At 42.6% G+C, this 26026-nt stretch overlaps 1 long non-coding RNA gene across 2 annotated transcripts in view; it reads right to left on the bottom strand.

Moving 5' to 3' along the window:
* Positions 1 to 21820: 21820 nt before the first annotated feature.
* LOC138802971 (uncharacterized) overlaps positions 21821 to 26026 on the bottom strand; it is a 41075-nt gene continuing 36869 nt past the window's right edge. For both annotated transcript variants that reach the window (XR_011364838.1, XR_011364837.1), the window contains exon 3: positions 21821 to 21961. This is a non-coding gene — a long non-coding RNA (uncharacterized lncRNA). The remainder of the gene's footprint in view (positions 21962 to 26026) is intronic.

The raw sequence follows: 26026 nt of genomic DNA, 5'->3' as shown, positions 1-26026 counted from the left end.
TGTGAGCTAATAAATGGTGGGACCGGTGGTAGGTGGTTATGGCAGTATATTTCTGCAGTATATTCAATAGTAATAGCAACTCTTTAGACGCGTTTCAGAGCACTGCTCAGCTCTTTCCTCAGTAATGAGTTGCAAACAGCTCACAGTGTAGTGAATGCATGCTAATACTCCTACGCTGTCAGAGGACACGGGAGCAGCGCTTAAGGGTAAACACCCATCTGTGTCAGGAGAGACAACCGAGCACTGAGCATTCAGCTCCAAACCGGACAGTACTCTAAACAAGACCCTGTGCACACGATACGAGGGACACAGAACGTGAGGAGAGCTCCTGACGACATCTTTAAATAAATAACCCTCTGTCTGCTCCCACCAGTCTGCGGCCGCAGACCTCATAGGATCAGAGTCTTCAGACCGGTGAGAGGTGGATTTCCACCGAATCTATTTTAACATATTTCTGTGAAAACGCTAATAAGCGCCACTAACTGTTGCAAATTATATTGAACTGATAAACAGAACAGTGATAACTAACTTGATCAAATATATTAGTAATAAATTACGGCAACTTGCAAGGGCCCTGCACTAGTCGCATGCGGTTTTAACCGCACCCTATGCAACAACTACATGCGGACTTTACCGCACTATATTAATTCTAACCGCATTATATGTATTTTAACCTACAAATAATCAAGTCTATATCCTGTATTATACTATTTGCAACCTCATGAGATTTATATACAGAGATTTTTTTGTAAGCGTGTAGTTACATGTTCATTTGTTTATACAGTACATTTTTATGCATTTTAATTTTGATTTAGATAAAGTGTTATATATACATATATACATATTTACTTGTGATTTAATTATACTTCGAGACTTACATTTGTCTCAAAAATTATATTTTAGGGGTATTGCTAACAAGCCTACTAACAATACATACTAATTAGGTCATTTGGTGCCAGCCAAGTAGTGCACTCGCTATACACCCATTCCATAACTGCACTAGAGGTAGAGTTCTTACATCAGAGTTTTTCCACTTACACCCTTAGGCCAGGTTCAGACTATGTAACTGTGCGGCTGTATTTGCAGCTGTAATTGTGCGGCGGTATTTTTGGTGGTTCATGCATATGCTGGAAAGTATAGGATATACGGCTGCACAGTGCACACTATGTATGAATCTACGGCCCGATCGTAAACGGACCCGTAAAAAATGAACAAGACCATTGTTTGCGGCTGGACATGCGGCCGAGGATTGACAGGCGGTCCGTACGGAGTACTTCAAAAATAGCCGGCAATGATGCCGAATGCCGATGCCTCTAATAGTTAATATATTAAAATAATAAAACACATTTTCTTTGTAATAAAGTCCCTTTCGTTGGTCAATAATTTAATTCTAACGAATCCATCATTTTGCAATTAAATATACTGTTAAAATAAATATATATAAATAAATGTATATTTATATATATATTTATTTTTTGACAGTATATTTAATTGCACAATGATGGATTCGTTAGAATTAAATTATTGAACAACAAAACTGAATTTATTTCATCGAAAATGTGTTTTATTAATTAAATATTAATTAGTACAGGAAGCTCCATAAGCCGTTAATTCATATTGCCGGCAAAAGAGCTTTCTGTACTAATCATCACTTTACTTTAATGAAAACATCAAATGTTTCTTCTAATTATGTTATGACAATAGCATTATTAGAAGAAACATTTAGAATTATATGTGCGCTCAGCTGATTGGCTGATCGGCTCAGCGCACATATAATGAGCCGGTCCGCAGCGCAGTGACTTCATTGTGCTGCGGACCAGCGAAGAGGCAACATCGGGGTGAGTATACAGCTCTCCCCACCCCCTCCCCAGCACTGCACCCCTCCCAGCAAGGAAGGGGGGGTCAGTTAACCCCTTCCTTGCTGGGATGGGTGCAGTCTGACATCAGTCTGGCCCCCAAGGGGTTAAGGGGGATGCAATACATCCTCCCTTAACCCCTTGGGGGCCAGACTGTAAGCAGCGATCTGTAAAGATGCTGCATACTGTAAGGAGCACAACACCGCTCACAATGATGGGTGTAGTGCTCCTGTTTGTGTGTTTTTTGTGTGCTTCTCCCTTTTTGTTTTTCAGATATCGGTATCCTGTGGATTATGTCGGATTCCGTGGACTACGTCGATGACCAGCGTTTTTTTTATGTTTTATTTTAATAAAATGGTCAATAAGGGGTGTGGGGGTGTTTTTATTTGAATAAAAAAATGTTTTAACTTGTGTCTTGTCTTTATTTCTTTACTTTATAGACTTAGTAGTGGAAGCCGTCTAATAGACGGAATCCATTACTAAGTTGGGGCCTAATGTTAGCCGGTATAAAATGGCTAACACTAACCCCCTATTATTACCCCAGTACCCAATGCCACCAGGGGTACTGGGAAGAGCCGGGTGCCAGTGGTCCCGGAGCGTCAAAATTGGCGCTCCTGGACTGGGCGGCAGCAGGCTGGTAAGATTTAGGCTGGGGAGGGCCTAAACCAATGGCTCTTCCCACCCTGGTGTTACCAGGCTGCTGTCGTTTGGTTTTTAACCCGGCTGGTTATAAAAATAGGGGGGACCCTATGCGGGGTTTTTTTTAAATAAATAAATAATTAAAAAAAAACGCATAGGGTCCCCCCTATTTTTATAACCAGCCGGGTTAAAAACCAAGCGACAGCAGCCTGGTAACACCAGGGTGGGGAGAGCCATTGGTTTAGGCCCTCCCTAGCCTAAATCTTACCAGCCTGCTGCCGCCCGATTCCAGGAGCGCCAATTTTGACGCTCCGGGACCACTGGCACCCGGCTCTTCCCAGTACCCCTGGTGGCATTGGGTACTGGGGTAATAATAGGGGGTTAGTGTTAGCCATTTTATACCGGCTAACACTAGGCCCCAACTTAGTAATGGATTCTGTCTATTAGACGGCTTCCACTACTAAGTCTATAAAGTAAAGAAATAAAGACAAGACACAAGTTAAAAATTTTTTTTATTCAAATAAAAACACCCCCACACCCCTCATTGACCATTTTATAAAAAAAAACATTAAAAAAACGCTGGTCATCGACATAGTCCACGGAATCCGACGTAATCCACAGGATACCGATATCTGAAAAACAAAAAGGGAGAAACACACAAAAAACACACAAACAGGAGCACAACACCCATCATTGTGAGCAGTGTTGTGCACCTTACAGTATGCAGCATCTTTACAGTTCGCTGCTTACAGTCTGGCCCCCAAGGGGTTAAGGGAGGATGTATTGCATCCCCCTTAACCCCTTGGGGGCCAGACTGATGTCAGACTGCACCCATCCCAGCAAGGAAGGGGTTAACTGACCCCCCCTTCCTTGCTGGGAGGGGTGCAGTGCTGGGGAGGGGGTGGGGAGAGCTCTATACTCACCCCGATGTGTCCTCTTCGCTGGTCCGCAGCACAATGAAGTCACTGTGCTGCGGACCCGCTAATTATACGTGCGCTGAGCCAATCAGCCAATCAGCTGAGCGCACATATAATTCTAAATGTTTCTTCTAATAATGCTATTGTCACAACATAATTAGAAGAAACATTTGATGTTTTCATTAAAGTAAAGTGATGATTAGTACAGAAAGCTCTTTTGCCGGCAATATGAATTAACGGCTTATGGAGCTTCCTGTACTAATTAATATTTAATTAACAAAACACATTTTCGATTAAATAAATTTAGTTTCGTTGGTCAATAATTTAATTCTAACGAATCCATCATTGTGCAATTAAATATACTGTCAAAAAATAAATATATATATAAATATACATTTATATATCTATTTATTTTAACAGTATATCTAATTGCAAAATGATGGATTAGTTTAAATTTAATTATTGAACAACGAAAGGGACTTTATTACAACGAAAATGTGTTTTATTATTTTAATAGATTAACCATGAGAGACATCGGCATTAGTGCAGAGGATCGCAAACCCCGGTAATAGCAATTCATGTAAACTGTTTCCCTGCTTTCCCAGATGCATCCAGAGGTGTTTGCATCACTTTCTTAAGATTTTATTTGTTATTTTTAGTTGAACCAGATTTCCAGGTAAATGACCGTATGTTTTGAGCCGCATGTCTATTTTTTCCCACGGCCGGAGTTTCATCCGCACATTTACAGCCACATAAAAAATACAGCCGCACAGTTACATAGTGTGAACCTAGCCTTATGATGCTTCTGTTAGGCATTTCTGAATGACCCTACTGCCATGCAGCTGCTTTACCAGTAGTGGGCAGTACAGGGGATCACACAGGTCCTGCAGCACTGAACAAACATTTTCCAACTTTAGCCATTAATGGCATATCCTCAAGAGTTGATCTCATCTGTAGAACAGTCCCCTTTCTGGAGAACAGGGGTCTACCAGCCTCATAAGGGAAGAGAATAAAAAGAGAGATGGTAAAGTATGAACTCCTTTAAAGGTTCTTTTTGCCTTGATAAACACTTAATTGTGGAGGGGGCCCTAGTACTGGGACCCCCCACAATATTGAGAATGTGACTCGAGTACACTTTATATGGGGGCATAATATGACAGTACACCTTATATAGCGGCAGTATAGGGGAGTACACCTTATATGGCGGCAGTATATGAGAGTACACCTTATATGGAGGCAGTATATGAGAGTACACCTTATGTGGCTGCAGTATATGAGAGTACACCTTATATGGTGGTGGTATATGGGAGTACACCTTATATGGTGGTGGTATATGGGAGTACACCTTATATGGCGGCAGTATAGGGGAGTACACCTTATATGGCAGCAGTATATGAGAGTACACCTTATATGGCGGCAGTATATGAGAGTACACCTTATATGGTGGTGGTATATGGGAGTACACCTTATATGGTGGTGGTATATGGGAGTACACCTTATATGGCGGCAGTATAGGGGAGTACACCTTATATGGCAGCAGTATATGAGAGTACACCTTATATGGCGGCAGTATATGGGAGTACACCTTATATGGGGGCATTTTATGAGAGTACACCTTATGTGGTGGCAGTATATGGAAGTACACCTTATATGGGGGCATTATATGGGAGTACAACCTATTATGGTGGTGGTATATGGGAGTACAACTTATATGGCGGCGGTATATGGGCGTACACCTTATATGAAGGTAATGTAAACATACTGTATAGGACTTACAAGCTTCCTTATAGTTTTTACTAAACAAACCACTGCATACTTGTTGTGCCATTTAGCAAAGACACATAGCGGCTCTGTCACTTATAATATGTTACCATAGCTGAGAGCTGTGTATTACAAGTGACAGAGCCAGACACCTTCACCACTGATGCTGAAAACTCTTTCATTACCCAGTATATATTTGCAGTCTTCAATTTTCTTTCTTGACGGCAAAGAATCCATCTATTTGTTACACAGAAGCATGAAGTTTTATATGGCTGAGCCATACCTTAAGGGTGCCTGTACTATAGTGGTTGTCCTGTAGTTATTGACATGCACATCTCATCCACATGCTGCAGAAAAGACTTTACAAAATCCATGTGGATATTGACCCACAGTAAAGATTTCAGATTTCAGCACGTCAATTTATGGTTTCGATTTATAGTGAATTTTCTGCTTTGCCCTCAATGAAGTCAGTGAAGGTAGTGTTGCAGATTTATCTGCAGCCATGCATGATTGACAATTATTTTTGCCCGGTCTGCTACCACGGTTGTAGCGCTACTGACACGGACAGCTTCCCCAAGTCCTGTATTATGTCTATTACATCAGGGGCGGTTCAGTATGGGTAGTGCTGTATGCCACATGTCTGCCTGTATTCCGCCATGTCTGGCACTGATTGGACAGCCCCAGAATAGGCACATACCCCTTTGACGAATGTTAACCCCCCAATTAAAGGGATTGTCCAGTATCAGAAAAAACAGGGCTATGGTCTTACAAAAACAGCTCCACACCTGTCCACAGTTTGTATCTGGTATTGCAACTCAGATTCTTTAAGGTAAATAGGATAGAGGCGGAATACCATAAACAACCTGGGAACATGTATGGCGTCATTTTGGAACAAGGCAGCCATCTTTTTGTAAACCTAAACAACCCTATAATTCATGCATTTCCAGGAGGAATAACAGGAGCAATGGCACAATGCAGCATCCTGAGAACAGACTTTTCATTATTATTTCATAGGCAATGCAGGTTTTTCCTACAGCAGACGTATCGGGAGAGATGACAGCTTCGTAGAGATATGCCGCCTTTCCGGCTCAGCTATGTATTTGTGAGTTCTATTTTCTGCGTTGTATATTTTGTTGCAGAATCCAATACGAAGCAATTATTTTTGTGTAACTGTATTGATAGAAATCTTCTCTGTCAGATGAAAAGCAGAAGATGACCTTTTCTTAAATGTTTCGAGGCAAAATACTTAGATAAAAAGCATCTCGCTGACCACATATTGCTCTATGCGTCATTTCCAAACTTGTGTCTTCGAAGCTTTTTGAGCAATAATTTTAGCGTATTTCCAGTTTCTGCAGCCGGTGTGTTCACAGTGCAGAGAGACGACTGAATCATTTAGGAAGTGTAAGTGCTGTCCTTCCTGAATTCTGCCGTCACTACAACCCACATGTTCCACAATAATACTGCGTATTCTGTCTTCAGGACCTTTAACGTTAGCCTAGTTTGGGTTTCAAATAACATTATGGAATTTTTGATTGTGCATTTTCTTTTTTTCCCACTCCACCTCACATAGCACACCCCTGTAAGGTGGAGTGGGTGCTCACCCATGAACAGACATGGCCTAGCCTAAGGTGTACTTGCCAACAGGCCTGATTTTAGTATGACTGTTCTACAAACCCCCACAGATGAGGTTTGTGGTTATTTTGGGGGTTTAGGGTGTTACTGGGCAGGGCTCGAATGTCCCAATTTGGCTTTATAAAGGCCCATGGCCTCTTAAAATAGCCCCTTAAAGGGGTTTTCCATCAAGTCTGGCCCCCAGTTCAATAAAACTTACCTTCATATTAATCCTTACATTCGTCCAGCTGATAGTTTCCCTTTAACCATTAACGATTGATGATGTACCTGGTACACGCCTCTGTACCAAGCCGCTCCCAGCTACTATCATTAACCATTTAAATGCTGCAATCAAACCTGAGAGGGGAATTTAAAAAAGCCCTGTGTGGGGATCGAGTAGCAGATTGGGTTCTCATGAGGCAGGGCCTCAGCGACATAATCTCGCTGCTTCCGACTTGGCTCTCGATTACTAGGGGCTTCAGCAGCCCTTAGTAATCTAGCATAGATAACATTGATCAGTGCAGTACATATTTACTGCATTGTTACCTATGAGCAATCAGTGCTTTGCTCATCTTGGGTGCCCCCTAGGGGGACTATAAAGTACTGGGAAAATTTTTCTTTTTTATTTAGTAAATCATTCCCATAAACCTCCCTTTTCCCATAAAAAAAATTAAATAAAAAATGCAAATGCTATGGCCTTTTAAACCCAAGGAGGGAAAAAAAGGTGAGAAAATGAAAATTTTCTGTGTCCGCAAGGGGTTAAGATTGCTTTTTGGTGTGCACCAAGGTCATTGAACTTGAGGCTCCAGTAAAGGAACAGATCCCCATGTTCTTGGACTGCAGTAAGAGATGAATCATGCCAATAAAACAAACATAATAGTAGTTGCATTTTCAATATTATTTCAGGGAATTCCTGAGCTAGTTGAAGATCCATCAGGTTCCCCTTTTCATGACTAGACATATTTTCTTTCTCTTTACACATCTAATTTTAAATGCAACGTTTTATCTCATTTGATCACTGATCAAATAACTTTTTGTGAGATACAAAGGACCTATTTTTTTCATTATTTTATATTAGTATTTTTATGTTGTTTGATATTTTTTAAAATTGTCTTCTCTTTCCATACCTTCATTTTATTCTAATACCCCCTCTAACTAGGACTCACATATTAGCCCTAGTTCCAGTGGCAGAAGAACCTGCGGACACTTACTACAGAGCTGGCTTGGGTCTGACTGTACCAACACGGCATGGTCATCTCCATGGAAACCCAAACTTCCTGCGGCAAACGGAATGAACACTGCTGCGCCTGGTCCAGCATACTTTGTGACAGCTACGCCTTAAGCCATGTTCTCACAATGAATATTTTCATTAAAAAAGGCCGTTGTTGCAGGTTTGCAACAACAGCCGTTGCTTAAAGGGGTTGTCCGGCGATAAAAAATTATTCACAGAATAACACACATTACAAAGTTATACAACTTTGTAATGTATGTTATGTCTGTGAATGGCCCCCTTCCCCGTGTCCCACCACCCCCACCCGTGTACCCGGAAGTGTGGTGCGCTATACATTACCTGTCACGTGCCGACCACGGTCTCCGATCGTCAGCAGTGACGTCTTCTTCGGGAGGCCAGCGGATCTTCCCGAGTGTCGGCCGCCATCTGCAGCGTCATCCGAAGCTCAGCCGCGATTGGCTGAGCATAACTGTGCTCAGCCAATCGCGGCTGAGCAGCTGATGACGTGGCCGCGTCATCAGCCGCTCAGCCGCGATTGGCTGAGCACAGTTATGCTCAGCCAATCGCGGCTGAGCTTCGGATGACGCTGCAGAGGGTGGCCGGCACTCGGGAAGATCCGCCAAGCTCCCGAAGAAGACGTCACTGCTGACGATCGGAGACCGTGGACGACACGATATGCGGTGAGTATAATGCACCACACTTCCGGGTCTAGCGTGGGTGGGGGGAAACACGGGGAAGGGGGCCATTCACAGACATAACATACATTACAAAGTTGTATAACTTTGTAATGTGTGTTATTCTGTGAATAATTTTTTATCGCCGGACAACCCCTTTAATGACAGCGGCCGATTGCTTTATTTACAATGGAATCCCGGCTGGAGTGTATACACACTGTATACACTCTGGCCGGGATTCCATGCGTCTACACAAAAAACTCAAATGTCAATTTCGTGCGGCTGCTATTTATTGAATATCGGCCACACAAAATTGACTGTGCAGACAATGTAAAATATGGCTCCAGCTGTACTTTACATTGTCTGCTACGGTTAATTGGAACGCGAACATACCCTAATGTGCCCACATTTCATATCCAAAAATATGATGTTCATCTGGCCGGTACTCCATTCAATAAAAATACAATCTCGGACTGTTTTCTTCATGAAATTGTATAAACACAGGGGACTACATTTCACATGAGTCTTTTCAGCTCCTAGAACACAAGACAAAAAGTAGGATGTAAAAAGGAAAGAGAGGTTAAGAAAAACACGAACTTCAGACTAAAAGCAGTGATAGACAGTGAGCAAGAGGGAGCGAGGGGCTGTCCACAACAATGACTGCCAAAGTGAAGTCCAGAGGTCCCCTTTGAGTGCGTGGGTTTGGTAAGACTATAGACTATCAATTGTCGGGTCTGAGGCAAGAGACAGCAAAGAAGAGGTGAGGTAATGGACAGAAGCCTGAGGAGAAGCCTTCTTGGTAGCAAATAATTTGAGGTGAGGGAAAACCCGGAGTGGCTACAGGCTACATGCATACAAACTCTCACCAACGGATAGATGCTGGAGATGCCAGTCCCATAAGGGCTCCCTGTCACATATCTGGTGGTCATGCCCACCTATTGTCTCCTTCTGGAAACGAATAGAAACTACTGCTAACGCAGTCTTGGTATCTAACTTCACCTTGTCAGCGGATCTCGCACTACTGGGCAGACCGTCGCCCACATATACGCCTTCTAGACACAACTTGCTGTCACACATGCTAGCTGCCGCCAAATCCCTCATCCCTTTGAAGTGGAAGCAGACCGTTCCTCCCTCTATTGCAGAGTGGATAGAGAAGGTAAACTAAATTTGCCACTTTGAAGAACTCTAACTGGGCCAGTAGGTCTCATGACTCCTTCCTAATGCATGGCAGCCGTGGCTGAAATCGCAGCACTATCTTGCGTGGTTACCTCCAATGGCCTCCCCCCCAGTGAGCCCATCATCATCTTCAGCGCCTTAGACGGGTGTAACCTTTTGACCTCAACACGCCTCTCACAATCCCTGGGACAGCCTCCACCACCTACTCCCCCCCCCCTTCACCCTCTCATCTTTATCCATCTCCAACCTGCCTCCTGATTCTCTATTTTTTTCCATTTCTCCTTCCTCTTTCTCTTTCCTATAACTACAATGCTATATATGATACTTTCATTGTGGTAAAACCTCTCAGCCTTTAATGCCAGAGTATGTTTGTTTATGATAAGTTCCCGTGCTCTATACTTGGGACGAAATCTCTCTGACACCGAAGCAGGGTACTGTCCTTTTCTGCTTAAAGGGGTTATCCAGCGCTACAAAAACATGGCCACTTTTCCCCCTACTGTTGTCTCCAGTTCAGGTGCGGTTTGCAATTAAGCTCCATTTACTTCAATGGAACTGAGTTTCAAAACCCCACCCAAACTGGAGACAACAGTAGGGGGAAAGTGGCCATGTTTTTGTAGCACTGGCTAACCCCTTTAGTTACTGTTCTGAGCTTGGTTGTATAATGTATGTTTGTTTTTTTGTACCTCATCTTTGCCAATGTATCAAGCTTATCTTCACTTGTGATATAACATGTATACGCTTATCTTGACATGTGTTCCTTCTTTCAATGTGAATGTTATTTGAAAACAATAAAAGAGTAAATTGAAAAAAAAATAAAAATAAATAATAATGTGAGGTGAGTGCAGTGTCCCACTAGGATCCCTGTAGAGCATATGGTTGGGTATCATTCATCTGTGCTGGTCATTTTGCTTAATTGTTATTCTGTACTGTTCTTGGCTTTGCTTGGCATTTGCATCTAATATGGCTGTGAGCTAAACAGATAGTGATGGAACCTTCTAGAGAAAAGGACGGAGTTTAATCTGAGCCCCCTCTACCGAGACGTGAAGAATTAAGTCTGTAGACCTTGACCTTCTTGGAGATTTTCGGATCCAGAGAGACATCACATTGGAAGCAGAGCAATGTCACACACTAATGAAGATGGGCACATTTCGGGGACTTCCCATTTCTTAAGCTATGTGCCGCAAACAAACCCACCGCCATTTCTGAATGTAAATAAACAACACTTCCTGCAGGACATACAACAGTTTATAAGTATGGGAAGACTTGAGATTTTTAAATAGAAGTAAATTACAAATCTGTATAACTTTCTGACACCAGTTGGTTTGAAAGAATTTTTTTCCCGCTGGACAACCCCTTTAATAAAAATGGCTGCTGTGGCCGCTTTAATCCAACATGGTCTCTGTGTGTGCCATGACACTCTCTCTCTCTCTCTCTCTCCATAGATAGATAGATAGATATATATATTTTTTTTTTTCAAAACATAAAATAGTTTTGGATGTGACAGTCAGCATATAACATTTGACAGTTCTCTTAGAGAGTTCCCCCTTTGGAGATATAATGCCATCACTAGTCTGTATTTCCAAATCTAAAGACATCAAAGAAATGTCTGCAATTATAGAACCCACAGTAAAAACATGAAAGACTTTCTACGTGTTCAGGAAATGATCAGTTTTTTTTTATGTATAACTCGATGCAGAATGAAAAATAGAAAAAAAAACATAAAAAATGTTCATTTGGCACTAGGATAGCTGCATGAATGAAGAAAGAGAGGCCCCTTATGTAATATCCATGGAGATCATTGGGTTAAATTGTCTCAAAGGGATATGTCTCTGCACACACGTGTAGTGAGGTACAGGTGGTGGGTCAAGGTCTCTAATAGAATAGATCACATACTACATGTAATCAGAAAACACTATTGTAATATGTTTTGCAAATAATGTATTCAACATAAGTTATTGTCCAATTATCCACACTAAGGCCATGTTCACACAACCTATGTTTTGTAAATGAATGGAATCCAAGTCGGAGTGTATACACATAGGGGGACACTTATGAAGTCCGGCGTTTTTCACGCCGGGCTTACAAATGTCCCCGCAGCTCCACAGCTCAGGGGATTTATGTAGAGGCGCACTGCCTCTACATAAATCCCGATCGCACGGGGCCAGTCCGTGTGAAAATTTTGAAACCTTCTCCAGCTCAGAGCTGGCGTAGGTTTCAGTTTAATTTTTCCATGGAAAAAATGATAAATGCGGCGCACACAGAGGTCAAGCCCCCTCTGCGTGCAGCCACCCCCCCTTCCCCATAACGCCCACTCTCCGCCCCACTGGCGAAGGTGGGGAAGATGCGAAAAAAATATTCTCAAAAATACCGTTTGCGAATATTTTTATGCCGATTTGCCCCACATGCGCTTAAAAAGGCATTTACGCCTTTTCGTACATGTCCCCCATAGTATATGCCCCGGCTGTGATTCCATCCGGCCGCACGAAAAACTGGCACGTCGGTTTTCTGTGGCCACTATTTATTGAATAGCGTACACAGAGAACATGTCAGTTCACACAATGGAGCGTGCGGCTCCGGCCGCATGCTCCATTGTGTGCAGCGAGGAATTCAAATGCAGGAGCCCGCTTCCGAATTCATCAGAAATGGAGATCATCCGGCCGCTGCTGCAGTACCGGCCGGGTAACATTGGTCATTCTGTGACCCGGCCTAGTCACAGGCGGTGCTATACGTAGTGTGAACCTGGCCTAATAATTTATGATTCATCAATGTCAATCCATGGCATTAATAATCATGTTAGAGAGTAAGTTCCTAGAGATACATTAAGAATCTTCACGGGGGCGAGGTATACTAGCATGATTAGGAAATGATAGATAGTAAAGGGAAAAAGTCATAGATGTTATTTCCATACAGAACACAACAATAGAGAACATCTACACCCTTTTCTATTTAATACCTTAAGTTTCTTGCCTATCCTAGTATCCTTATTTGCCAACGAAGATCCATTGGGGCTGAAATGTCTGGATTCTTGGTCGGAATGGTAATCGCAAAGACACATGGACATCTATAGTAACATCCCAGTAAAAACTATGAAGGAACTTTGTCAAAGTGGTGTAGGAATACGTCGGTGTAATAAAAATTTCTGCCTCCATGATCTGTGCTCCATTTACCAAGGCAAAAATCCGGAGCAGGTGTAGATTTTCAGCATAAGTTATGCTTGTTAGTAGGCATAAATCATGATAAATCAGGCGCAGGGTTAGGGCCACGCCTCCTCCAGTCTCGCTACACCTACGCCCTTTAAGCGAAGCGGGCTGCGTCTGGTAAATACTTTAAGGGGTTATCCAGCAAAGTCAACTGGTTTCAAAAAGTTATATAGATTTGTAATTTACAAAATCTCAAGTCTTGCCATACTTATCAGCTGCTGTATGTCCTGCGAGAAGTGGCGTTTTCTTTTCCAGTCTGACACGGTGCTCTCTGCTGCTACCTCTGTCCATGTCAGGAACTGTCCAGAGAAGGAGAGATTTTCTATGGGGATTTGCTGCTGCTCTGGACAGTTTCTGACATGGACAGAGATGTCAGCAGAGAGCACTGTGTCACACTGAAAAGAATATACTACTTTCTGCAGGACATACAGCAGCTGATAAGGATGGGAAGATTTGAGATTTTTAAATAGAAGTCAATTACAAAACTATATAACTTTCTGGAACCAGTTTATTTAAAAGAAAAAGACTTTCACTGGACAACCCCTTTAGGCCGGGTTCACACTTACCTTATCTGCAGCGGATTTTATCCACAGTTCACAATGAAATCCGCTGCAGATACCTTCTCGGCTTGCTTCGGGGATTCTGCTGTCTCCCTGTGCACAGCCAATCAGTGCGCTGCAGCGGGGCAGTGGACTGATTGGCTGAGCGCCGGTAAACGCCTGGAGCCCTAGAAGCAAGCTGGAGCGGAGACCTGGTAAAGTATGTACCCGGGCCGCGGGGGGGTTAAGGGCACTGACTTTGATATACTCGCAGCAGAATGACAATCCTACTGCGAGTATGTCATCCCATTGAAGTAAATGGGAAGGTATCCGCAGCAGATTTCGCTGCGAATTCGCAGCTGTGGATACGGTACATGTGAACCCGGCCTCTAAGATGTTCTCCACCTTAAATTAACTTGTCCTCTATTCGCAGGAGATTGCAAGGGGTCCAACCTCCGTACCCCTCAGCAATTGCCAGCCCCCGGCTACTTTATTTTGAATACAGCCGCAGGTACGGCATGTGGCCTATGGCCCTATTAGTTCTTTCTGGCGGCTCCATAAAGAATAGAGTGCTGTACTCAACTTTCTACAGCAGCTTCATAGAGAATGAATGGAGCCCCCAGAAAGAGTTTATTTTCTATGGAGCTACTGTAGAGAGCTGAGTACAGTAGTTGGCTTTCCGGCAGCTTCATAGAGAATGAATAGAGCCATGGGTACTCACGGTTGTATTCAAAATGAAGAAGCCAGGGGCTGATCTGAAAAGGGGGCGGAAGTCGAATTTACCGCGATCACTTACTCGTCCTCTATCCTGTTGATAGGGGACAAGGCCTACTGTCTGCTACCACAGTAGTATTTATGACCATTAACTTCATAACCTGTAAATGATAGTTGAACACAAACATTGAATGGAGAGCAGACTGTAAAAGTGACCACTACCCCTTTAAATGGAGCACAAAGTGTAATGGTAGTGTGACCATGAATAAGAACACCATGAGTAGTCACAGTGCACCGACTCTTATATATGTCAGGAGCTTTTCTTTTATTCTTGGAGAATTGGTAAAGATTGAAAAATTGGTTACACACTGGTGAAACTGGAAACTTTGAAACCTTTTCCGTCTTGTCCTCACCAAGGATAGAAGGTAGTGCTTGACCAGGGTGATGTATGGCGGAGCTGTATTGTGTGTATACACTTATTATTATATGCTGCAGATTTTCTGCACACACACTTTTCTTACTTATATTTTCCATCATAGGTTTTGCTTCAGGCAGCAGAAAACCTACAATCGGCCCTGCTCTGTCATCAGATTCATTTAGCTTGTTCTGAAGGAAGTCGTAATTCTTTGCTGGGGTGGTTTTGGATGAGACAGCTTTGACGTATCACTTCAGCAACAACATGTTCTAGAAAGTATTTAGTGAAAAAAAAAACATGTGACTTATCTGATGGATCTGCCTGTTGTACTGCACCTCCCCACACGAGCCTGGTGGCTTCCCCGTGTTCCTCCTCTGTCTCTTACAGTGACTCATGAGTAACATGGAACCAAAATATTTCACCTTCAACAAAGTGATTACACTGCACAGTATAAGGCACAGGACAGGGATTCCCCAGCCTTCTCCCTTTCATGTACATTCTTCCTGGTTTCTGTTCTTTACAAACTCACTTTCTAGATTTGCAAAAAGATTTAAAGTTGGTGTATGTCTGATTTTTGTACTTTAAAGGGGGTTTCCTGGTTTATTGCCAGCTTCTGCCATCATTGAGGTCGTACTGCTGCGAGCCCCATTGAGCTTTATATCTTCTACAGCATAGGCATTTTCTTGCTTATCACGTGGGACCGTGATCGTTCTGTTTTTAGCAACTTCCCTCCATGTGATAGTCTATGTGATTCCTAACATATTTATAAATCGCTTCTTATGCCAAAGAAGAGTAATTACTCCATAAAACAGCTGTAAAATACAGTCATACCACAGATTAAGAGCAATGTGATGTGCGAGCAATTTGAAAGATAAGCTTGCATTAATAAAAAACTGTTACTCGGTATATGAGCAAAAATGGTCCAACTATATAATGCAAGTCTCCTCATCTTAGGGTCACTATACAGGGGCACTTCATCTGGTGGCCATACTCTATCAGGGCAGGTTTGGGCCACTTACTGTGGTGGAGGTGTCATGGCGGGATCTGCATGCCCAGAGATCCAGCGCAGGATTCTGTTCTTTTACTGACCAAAGATGATGGGGGAGTAGTGGACGCTGTTTTCTCCTTCATCAGCCCGGCACAGTGCCAGCCTGTTCAGTTCAGTGCATTTATCATGGCATAGCAGAAAGAAGTATGTGCTATGCAATCAGGGCCAGATTAAAGAGAGGGCACCCAGGGCACTTGCCCCGGGCCTCCACCACTTAGGGGCCCCCACCAGCTGGAACCCTAGCAGAACGGTGCTGCTTACCCAGGATATCAGACCGTGTAATAGAACCCTAACACGGTGGGCAACAGCACACAGAAAGTGCTGTGTTCTCACATTGCGTTATTAACACAAACACAATGTGGAAATACACTCTGATACTTAGCCCTCCCCGCTCCTGTCTCTAGGGTCTGGCATCTTCCTCTGCACTGAACCCTCTAGTGACCATCATGTGCGCAACAGGGGAGAATGCCGAGCCATACAGCCAGGAGTGAGGAGGGGTCTGTGCTAAGTCACCTACAGTAAGCAGCCATCTGTATAGATTTTTTTGGGGGGGCCAGGGATTGTCGCCCGGGGCCTCCACCGACCTTAATCCGGCCCTGTATGCAATAACGAAATAGTACTAGGTAATTGCGTATTGCATTCACTATTGTGGAATGTAAGAAGGATGGCTTTGTGTTTAACACTCATAAGTGATGGTCAGTAAGCCCCATAGACTCCACAGTATTGTCTCTATTATGACTGTAATGGTGACCACCAAATGGCAGAGGAATAAGATGACAGACATGTATGCATTATAACACCACAAGGGGACACTTAGCTTGGGAGTTACACAATGCAGAAGTCCACAATGCTCATTTTCACTTGTTGGCGCTTACTTCTGTATCCTCTTCAGAAAAAATACTTCCTTCTGTAAGCAACAGGGTACAGTGACAAACTTGTATTCTGTTATGCATCTGTATTCCTACTAATGTCTGTCACGTAACCACACAGCTCTTCTGCACCACAAACACAACTCTGCTGAACATGCACAAACACACTCAGTTCTGCTGAATTCACCTATATACACAGCTCTGCTACACACACACACACACACACACACACACACACACACAAACATACACACTGATTCCAATAAAATACATGAAGAATTGTAAAAACACTTAATAAAATACTCTGTTTTATTGGATAAAAAAAAATACATACAGCCTATTATGGACGTATTTTGGTGTAGGGTTAACGCCTTCCTCAGGTATTTTTATTTTTTAGATAACACATAAAGCTTTTTATCCCACATTTCCTATCATTGAAGCTGACATTTTTGCATTATCAGACTCTCTCGACCGTTTAAACATCCCTTTTCTTTCAAAAAAAAAAAAAACAGGGGCTAGAACTTTTTAAAGGTTTTTGCCCACTTGAAGGTGAAGAACACCTGAGGGTCTGTCTTGGAGGGACCATTCTAAGCATTAATATCCAATTTATCCAGTTTTGTTATCCAGTGGCAGGAATCCGCTGTTGGCTGTCCATTAGAATAGATACTGCGCCTCCTAAAATCTTCGGGTAAAATCTTTCCATGATTACTTTTAGTTTTAGTATTTAGGATATTTCTTCGTACAAACACATTGTCAAAATTACGCTGTATATATTATTTTTATCTCATAAACAGTCACCAGTGGATTTTATTGGGTGTATCATGGATCCTGTACCAAGGTGAAAACTAGGTCTTTTTTTCCCCTATTTGCTGAAGTTCGTGCAAGTCATTTGATCAATAGGGCCTGGCAGCTGATCACAAGCATTTGTGTATTGCTCAATGTAGTGTTGTATGTACAAGGGAACATAACACTTCCAGGTTAGTGGCAGATCACAGACACTGCTTATTGCTCCTTGGTTTCTGACAATGGTACACTAGGGAGTATAATTAAATTTGAAGCACAAGTCTATAAAGAAAATGGCTTTGTAGGCCGTCTATAGTATTACATTGTGTAAACTCCATCAGACAAACAGCACACTTAACTTAGTAACAGAAATTTCTAAGTTCCATGTACTTCTCCTCATGTATCCTAGCAGGAGACAGACAGGCTTGTCCTGGTTGGACTTGATAGACTACTACCTCAGGCCATTCTTGTAGCTTCTAGCAGAAGCCTGGCTGAGGGAAGGTCATGTGACCAATACCTTACACATCCTTACACATTATCCATTGGTATAGAGAAATATTGACCATTGCACATCAGTAAATACATGTAGTAGGATTCAAGTGGATATATTCTACAGCCATAATACAGTCTTTCCTAACACAGAAGCTTGTCTATGGGTACTGCAGAGGGGCACTGCAATTGATACTGTTATAGAGATTCCTTTTATAGTGGGCATCATGAAAATTCTTAGTGGCATGTACCTGATTGAGTACAATGGACCCAAGATGTTTATGGTGTATGGAAAGGGGAAGCCCCTTCTATTCATTTAGAATTCCCAGATAGTATTGCGCTGGGCACTCCGCTGAGAGTAGTGGTAGATGGTAGTACCGGTAGGAACCCGGGCAGCTGCCTGCCAGATGTTAGGTCACAGTCATGGCACGAGGGGATGCAGCTAACCAGCAGGAAACTGACCATGCGGAGCCCGAGCAATTCTTCGTTGTCCTTAGTCAGGGCACCAATAATTACACCAATGCCAAGGTTTAGAAACAACGGTAATTGTGTATTTATTATAACGGTGGTAACTAGTAGCAACAGTCTCTCCGGATGCAAGCGGGTATAAGGCAGACTTGAATAAGGCAGAGTAATGGGTGATGCTGCAATAGGCTGTGATGATAGCGTACTGAATGATGGGAGTAGTAGTGATACTGAAGTTGAGATTCTGGGCGGAATGAAACTGAGATGAATACTTGCTGTTGATGATAGAGAAGGTGATGAGAGGAATGACTGAAGAACGGCACCCAGATCTTGTGGTTAGGATGAGAATCTTGAGAACTTGAGAATAGAACACAGCCCCAGGAACACTTCTTGTGGAACTGGAGCACCAGAGCACACGTACCCCTCTCCTGACAGGGGAGAGAAGTCACACACACAACCTGTCCCCCTGAAGGTGGAAGACAGGACTGAGGTAGGACAGGAAGTCACATGGTATCCCCCAGCCAAAGCTCGATGGCCATTGGGGTTACCATGGAAGCAGGGGCAGTCACGTGAAATCCAGCCGTTGCATCATCACACCATTAGGACATATAGGACCAAATATACATGAGAAATACCATACTTGAACACTGAGGGGCGACATAATACCCTTAGGCACTGATAACTGAATATGCATACAAGAAATGAATGGAATAGCAGACCTGAACACTGAGAGAGGTGACACAATACACACAGTTTGCAGTGGACCATAGCTTTCCAGAACAGAACTAGCTATAATAAAGGTGCAGAGATAAAGTGACAAATAAATACTCTGTTCTGGGACAGTGCAGTATCTTAACTAGACATTCCTTTTAATTTTGACACTTTTTAAGGCTTACAACATTATTAGTTATGTGAACATGCTGTCAGCCACTTAGGCTGCGCTCACATTACCGTCATCGCTTCCATTATTCTGCTTTGTCATTATAGCAAAACAATAGATTAAAGGTGACTGGTGGATCAATTGCACACCTGACACTAAAGGGGCCCAAAGGACCCCATTGATAGTAAGGGGGCCTGTTAAATTTTTGCACTATTTTTTTTCTGGTATTTTAGACAGAACGATGGAGCGCCCAGTGGTAGTGTGAACCTAACCCAACAGGACCCGAGTGACTGCCTTGGATACTCAAGCTGTACAGTTGGTTCATTCTTGTATTCTTGTATTGTTCCTATTAATATTCTGTCAATGTAATAAAATGAGAGTTAGGAAAAGTATCTGACATCTTCAAAACCATTTAAAAAAAAGGGATATTAGACTCTGATAGCGTCTCCACTTATATTGAAGGTGCAGTTAAGAAGTCTTCGATATCACAGAGAAAATAGATTTCTCCTCAATTGTCATTAATCATCATCAACAAGAGCGCTGGAGTCTCATGGCTTTCATCAAGTAGATAATGCTGCCAATGATGTCAGATACACAGCCAGACGGTCAATAAAACACTGCTAAGAGCTCGTTTGGCTTCATTAGGAAGTGAAATGTTATTTTGCTTCCTATATACTTTCCAATATACGTTGTTTTTTTTTATATTCACAGATGGATGATGTCAGAGTTATTGTGATGGTACAGGCTATTTGTGTGATGTCACTTGTCTGCTCCTAAGGCGGTCATGTGATTGAAATGAAATGTCTTTTACATTTAAAGGAACACTCTAACCACTCTAATAGAAAACTAATTCTACTGTGTTTCCCCGAAAAGAGGACATTTTCCTATAGTAAGACACCCCCATTATCCTACCAACTAGCCTAAAATAAGGCACCCCCTAAAAGTAAGGCACCCCCATAAAAAGGCGGCTAATCACCCACCTGACCCCCCCCCCCACACTTACTTAATCCCCTCATGGATTTTGTCATAGGTGCCGCAGACACACTGTTCCATGGCCCCCACGTCTATACACATGTCCTGCCACACCGACGCATATCCCGATGCACCGACGCACATCCCAACGTACAGATGTTTCATCGCACATTCCAATGTCCCGCGGTCTCGCTACACCACATCCCGGTGTCTTTTGAGTATGCTGGGGGAGGGAGAGAGACGAGGGAAAAGGCAGGGACGGGAGAGAGAGAAGGGGGGGGCAGGGGGGGAAAGAGACAAGGGGGAGGCGGGGGGAGTGAGACGAGGGGGAGGTGGGGGGAGTGAGACAAGGGGGAGGCCGGGGGAAAGAATGAGACATCCCCCACAAAATAAGACATGGTGTCTCTTTGGGAGGATATAAGGCACTGTCTTATTTTCAGGGAAACACGGTAATAAATCCAGCTCTTTTAGAGTTTAAGGCTAAGGCCAAGTTCACACAATGTATTTTTTCATTTAATAGTGGTCGTTGTTAAATGAAAAAATACATTGCATTGATTTTAATGCAATCCCGGACTGTATACACTGCGGCCGGGATTCCTTGTGGCCGCAGAAAAGACTGTCAGTTTTGTGTGGTCGCTATTCATTGTATAGTGGCCACACAAGACTGACAGAGCAGACAATGTAAACTGCGGCTCCGGCCGCACTTTACATTGTCGGCTATGGGTAATTGGAATGCGGGTACACATGCATCCCACACGCATCCCAATTCTAAAGAAATGAAGTTCATCCGACCGAAACTGCAGCACCGGCCACAATGAACTTCACTGACACCAGCCGGAGTAATACATAGTGTGAACCCAGTCTAAACCTAGACTAGACAGTCTAATAATACACCAGATTTTTCACAATGGTGAAAAATTACCGGGGTACTCATACGTTGGTCTTAAATAAATCCTTGATTCACCCCGCTGGGTTAATTAAGAGGTGCACCCCTCTTCATAAATCCAATGACACCTGCGTCTGCCGCTCAGTGGAGCAGGTGTAGATTTCTGCCATAAGTTACATAAACCATGATAAATCAGGCACGGTAGTTTTTTTATGGCAATTTTGCACAAATCAGGACATCATGACATTATCTATACTGTACTATGAACGCCAGGCTAGTGCGCCATTGTTACAGTGGGGTGGGGGGGCCCAGGCTTGGTGAACAGCCCGGGGCCTATGGTAAAGTTAATCCGCCCTGGCTATGCCTGTCAGTGTTTCACTAACACTTTGCAGTACTGATTATTACTGCAGTGTAGTATATCTGCCATCTGCTGATGGAACAGTTAAGTCCCCTAGTGGGGTTGTTAAAAAAGTAAAATTAAAAAACACTATAATAAATTTCTAAACAAACACACAATCCCCCATGTTCTACAATGCAATTGACTAAGGCTATGTTCTTTTTTTTTTTTTACACAAAAACATCCATCTTTTAATAAAAACGGACATTATTAATGATCATGATTATGACATATGGATCCAAGCACTTCTAGAAACAAGAAAAAAATTACAGTCTTATAAAACTCAGTACATAGTCTGAACTTGCTGATTTATGCTCACATTTCGCTTTCCCCTTAAGTCTAGTGTAAATGTCGGCATCCTTTGTGTTGATCACATGATGTTATGACCGGAGGGACAAATATTGTGTAATTTACCACTTCTGAAATGGGGAATTTTTATCTGAAAAAAAAAAATAAAAAAAAATAAAATAAAACAATCTCACATTTGTCAGAGTGACGGCTCTTATAGAGAACTTGTTAGCACTTCCATGTCACGTGTGAGTTCTGTGATGTAATGTTATGAGGTGTGCCTTATAACATAGGTGACATAATTATAGTCAGTGTATCAGGTATAACTAGAGATGAGTGAATTTACAGTTGCAGCGAAGCGCAAGGCTCATGGTTGATATATCAGCCGGCTGCCTTTGAATTCCATGCCGTTCCTCTCTGGGTGTCTGGAAAAGATGGATCCAGTCCTTGGAAACTGGGAGAAATGTTTCCCAGGACTGGATCCAGCTTTTTAAGGCACCTAGAGCGGAGTAGCATGGAACCTCATGGAGTTCAAAACTGTAAATTCACTTGTTCACTCAAGTATAACCATAGGTGTTCTTTGTATAGGATATCCTTAAATCATGACCTGTTGGGGAACCTGAGGACTGGAGTTTAGGAACATTGGTCCAATGATTGAACATGTCTTGGTAAAAAAAGGTATTTTTCTACCTGTGGTTTCTCATTCTTTCTGTCTGCTTCTGATTCAAACTGTGTGTAGATCCTGTAATGGACTCCCTGTTCCTGCCGGACACTTTAGCTGGGGATTCAGCCAACTCTGCCTCCCTCTTATTACACCTTCTTCACTATAACGCTTCCCACTAAACCACAGGAGTCTCTGTGGCTGTATTAATGGCAAGAGTGTCCAGTAGGAACTTGATGTACAGTAGACAGGAATTTGGGCTAATGAAGACAGAGCAAACAGTTTGCAGCAGAAGAAAAGCATTTACAGAGACAGGAAAGGCAGTAGTATAACTTTATTAACCAATACATATTAATTTATTAGACAATTGAAAATAGGTTTCATCATCGGAAAAAATGCTTTAAGAAATGTGCAGAAATGCTACAGAAATCACCACTGTTTGTTAAAACACAAATGTCAGGAGTAACGTGTCCTCCTTAGAGAGGTCTTATGGCTTAATAAATGCAAAATTTAGGTCATTTTAAAAACAATGACTATTTCCAATGTTTATGTAAAAAAATTTGAAGTGTGGTATGTATTCATTTATTTGCAACATATCATGTTCGGAGATATATCAGTATTACTTGCTATAGGGAATGAAGCTGATCCAGTGATCAGCTGATCGTAGCGTGAAGGTGATTTGGTAAGACAGACCCTACAACTTTTCCCCTAAGTAAAAAAACAATATAAGAAAAAAATGAAGAGTGTGACATGCCTAGAAGCATAGAGATCACCCATGAGTTACAGCAATCCTTTCTGTGATTTATTGAGTGATGACTTAACCGGCCCTTGTAGGTGCAGAAAGTTATTTCTTATTGCATCACTTGGGTTTTTTTTTTAAATTGCAAACAGATTTGCTTTCTATGAGATTTCTTAAGCCTTTAGAAACTACTCCATCAGGTTTTTGCTGGGGTTTTATTAAGAAGGATGTAAGCAGTGACAAGTAGAAGTGTTAACTCCTGTCGATGTAGGAGATTGTGCAACAATGACTCAATGGACATAATACTTGTAAAAAAAAGCTTAAGGCCCGTGCAAACAGAGCAAGAGCAGCGGAATTCCGCGACGGAATTCTCCGCCACGGAATGCCGCCAGCATTGTCATAATGACACACAGACCAAGAACGGCGTAATTGTCCGCCGCTGAATGACGCCAGTCTCCGTGTCATAATGAAACTCTATGGGCGGCTGCATCTCTCGGCATGGAGAGAGGAGCCGTGCGAGCCTCCCATAGAGTGTCACTATGACACGGAGACTGGCGGCATTCAGCAGCGGACAATTCCGCCATTCTTGGTCTGTGTGCACGGGGCCTAATAGAGGCACTTCAAGCGTGCTGGTTACCTTAAAGGAGTTGTTCACCTTTTTTTTTTCTTTCAAATCAACTGGTGACAGATATTTGTAAAATACTTCTATTAAAATGTCTCAAAGCAGGAGAGGTTTACTATTGGGATTTGCTACTGCTCTGGACAGTTCCTGACACGGACAGAGGTGGCAGCAGAGAGCACTGTGTCAGACTGGAGAGAATAAAAAAAAAGCATACTCACCTGTCTAATCTCTATTGTGGTCCTGGTCCCCCTCTTGGGAAAAAGAGTACTGTCTATTCCAATCGTTTGCCTCTGCAGTGACTACATCATCCCAGATATTGGTTGAGCAGGTATTTTCTACATTTCTACAGGTCACCAGACCAAGTCACCATGAAGTTGATGTTGAAAGTAGACGAAATGGGCAAGTGTAAGGTTCTGAGCGACTTTGGCAAGGGACAAATTGTGATAGATAGATTAATGGGTCAGAGCATCCTCAGAACATCAAATCTTTTTGGTTTCTTGGTACTCAGCGGTTAGGGTTTTGGGCAACCAAGGCTCGCAAGTACAAGTGAAGAGTAAGAAAGTGAGCTCATTCCCACTAAAGAGCTAAAAAAGTTAATGGTAGCTATGGCAAAAAGGTGTCAGAACACAGGACTGTGTAGCCACAGTCAGAGTCAGCCATTAATGGTGCCTACAGTGGGATTATTGGGCATCAGAACTGGACCATGGAGCAATGGCAGAAGACAACCTGCTCTGATGATTGACATTTTCTACTAAATCATAAGTCATTTACCTAGGAAAGAGATGGCACCAGAATGTTGAGTGAGCTTGCCGAACTGTTCGTATTCTGCAATGTTCTCCGAACACTTGCCATTTGACTTCCTGTGGCTGGAGGAGGATGCCGCTCTAGGGCTGCCAGTATCCATGTTTTCCAGGACTCCCTAGGGTGGCATCTGACTTGGCCAGCCACCAAGAGTCAAATGCTGATTGTTTGGGATCGGAGAACATTGGCGAACCTGAACAGTCCAGCAAGTTTGCTCAGTGCTGGTAGTGAGCACTGATGGGTGGAGCAGCTTTCTCTAGAGGCTGCTTTACCTCTCAATGCTGCACAATTCTTGGGATACTTGGTACTCCACTTTCATCATCACCCTCAACCCCCCTCTTCAAAAACAGAAAAAAAGACAAGAACAGAATAGAAAGCCAGTGGAAAATGGAAGAGGATAAAATAAAATATAATACATAGACGTAATTTTTTGAAGCTGCTAAACTGCCATTAAGTTTTGGACTTTCAGTGTCTACTATAAACTATGGCCCTGGCTCTTTGTGTATTGTGTGGCTGCTGTATGTATACAGTAGTGATGCTGCATATGAATCATTTTAGTGCTTTTATATCCACTATACAATGCTGTATGTGCATTTTGAGCCTTATGTTTGTATGCTGTATAAGTGCTATGGTAAAGGTGCATTGTGCTACAATGGGAACTGTGTGGGCGTCATGCTTTCAAGTTCCTCCGTCCATCATAAAGGGTAATAACACTTAGACTGTGTGGGTGCTGACTGACAGCTCATAAACCGAGTCGTGTCAACAATACATACTGTAAAAATGGCAAATGTCTTGTATATCCCCTATGTGCAGTCCAGCTATAAAACTCCAATCTCGTGCATAGTCCACTCTCAGGATTTCACATCTATTTTTTCCCTTTCTACCTTGTGTTTTTACCATTAGAAGCACAACAAATAATTTTCTTAACATATAATAAATGGCTACTGAATTATACTCACAGACACATTGGGGGAGATTTATCAAACATGGTGTAAAGTGAAACTGGCTCAGTTGCCCCTAGCAACCAATCAGATTCCACCTTTCATTTTCCAAAGAGTCTGTGAGGAATGAAAAGCGGAATCTGATTGGTTGCTAGGGGCAACTGAGCCAGTTTCACTTTACGCCATGTTTGATAAATTTCCCCCATAGTGTCTTTTATCACAGGGCTTCTTCTAGACATAATAATGGCTACGGAAAGAACCTAGTAGGTTTTGCATATTATTATGGCTACATATATTAGTAAGTCATACCTACCTATTGTAGCAACACTGACCGATTGTAATAGAAACTGAAGTCGTTTCACACAGTCAGTAGAGTAGAGAATAATATCTGATTATAGACTCAAATACCGTAACAGGAACAGAAAACTTTATGAACTGTCCTTTTTTATTGT

This window comes from Dendropsophus ebraccatus, chromosome 10 (assembly GCF_027789765.1).
Source record: "Dendropsophus ebraccatus isolate aDenEbr1 chromosome 10, aDenEbr1.pat, whole genome shotgun sequence".
Classification (NCBI taxonomy): Eukaryota; Metazoa; Chordata; class Amphibia; order Anura; family Hylidae; genus Dendropsophus; species Dendropsophus ebraccatus.
Note: the sequence above shows the minus strand (reverse complement) of the source record. Positions and strands in the feature narration are given on the sequence as shown.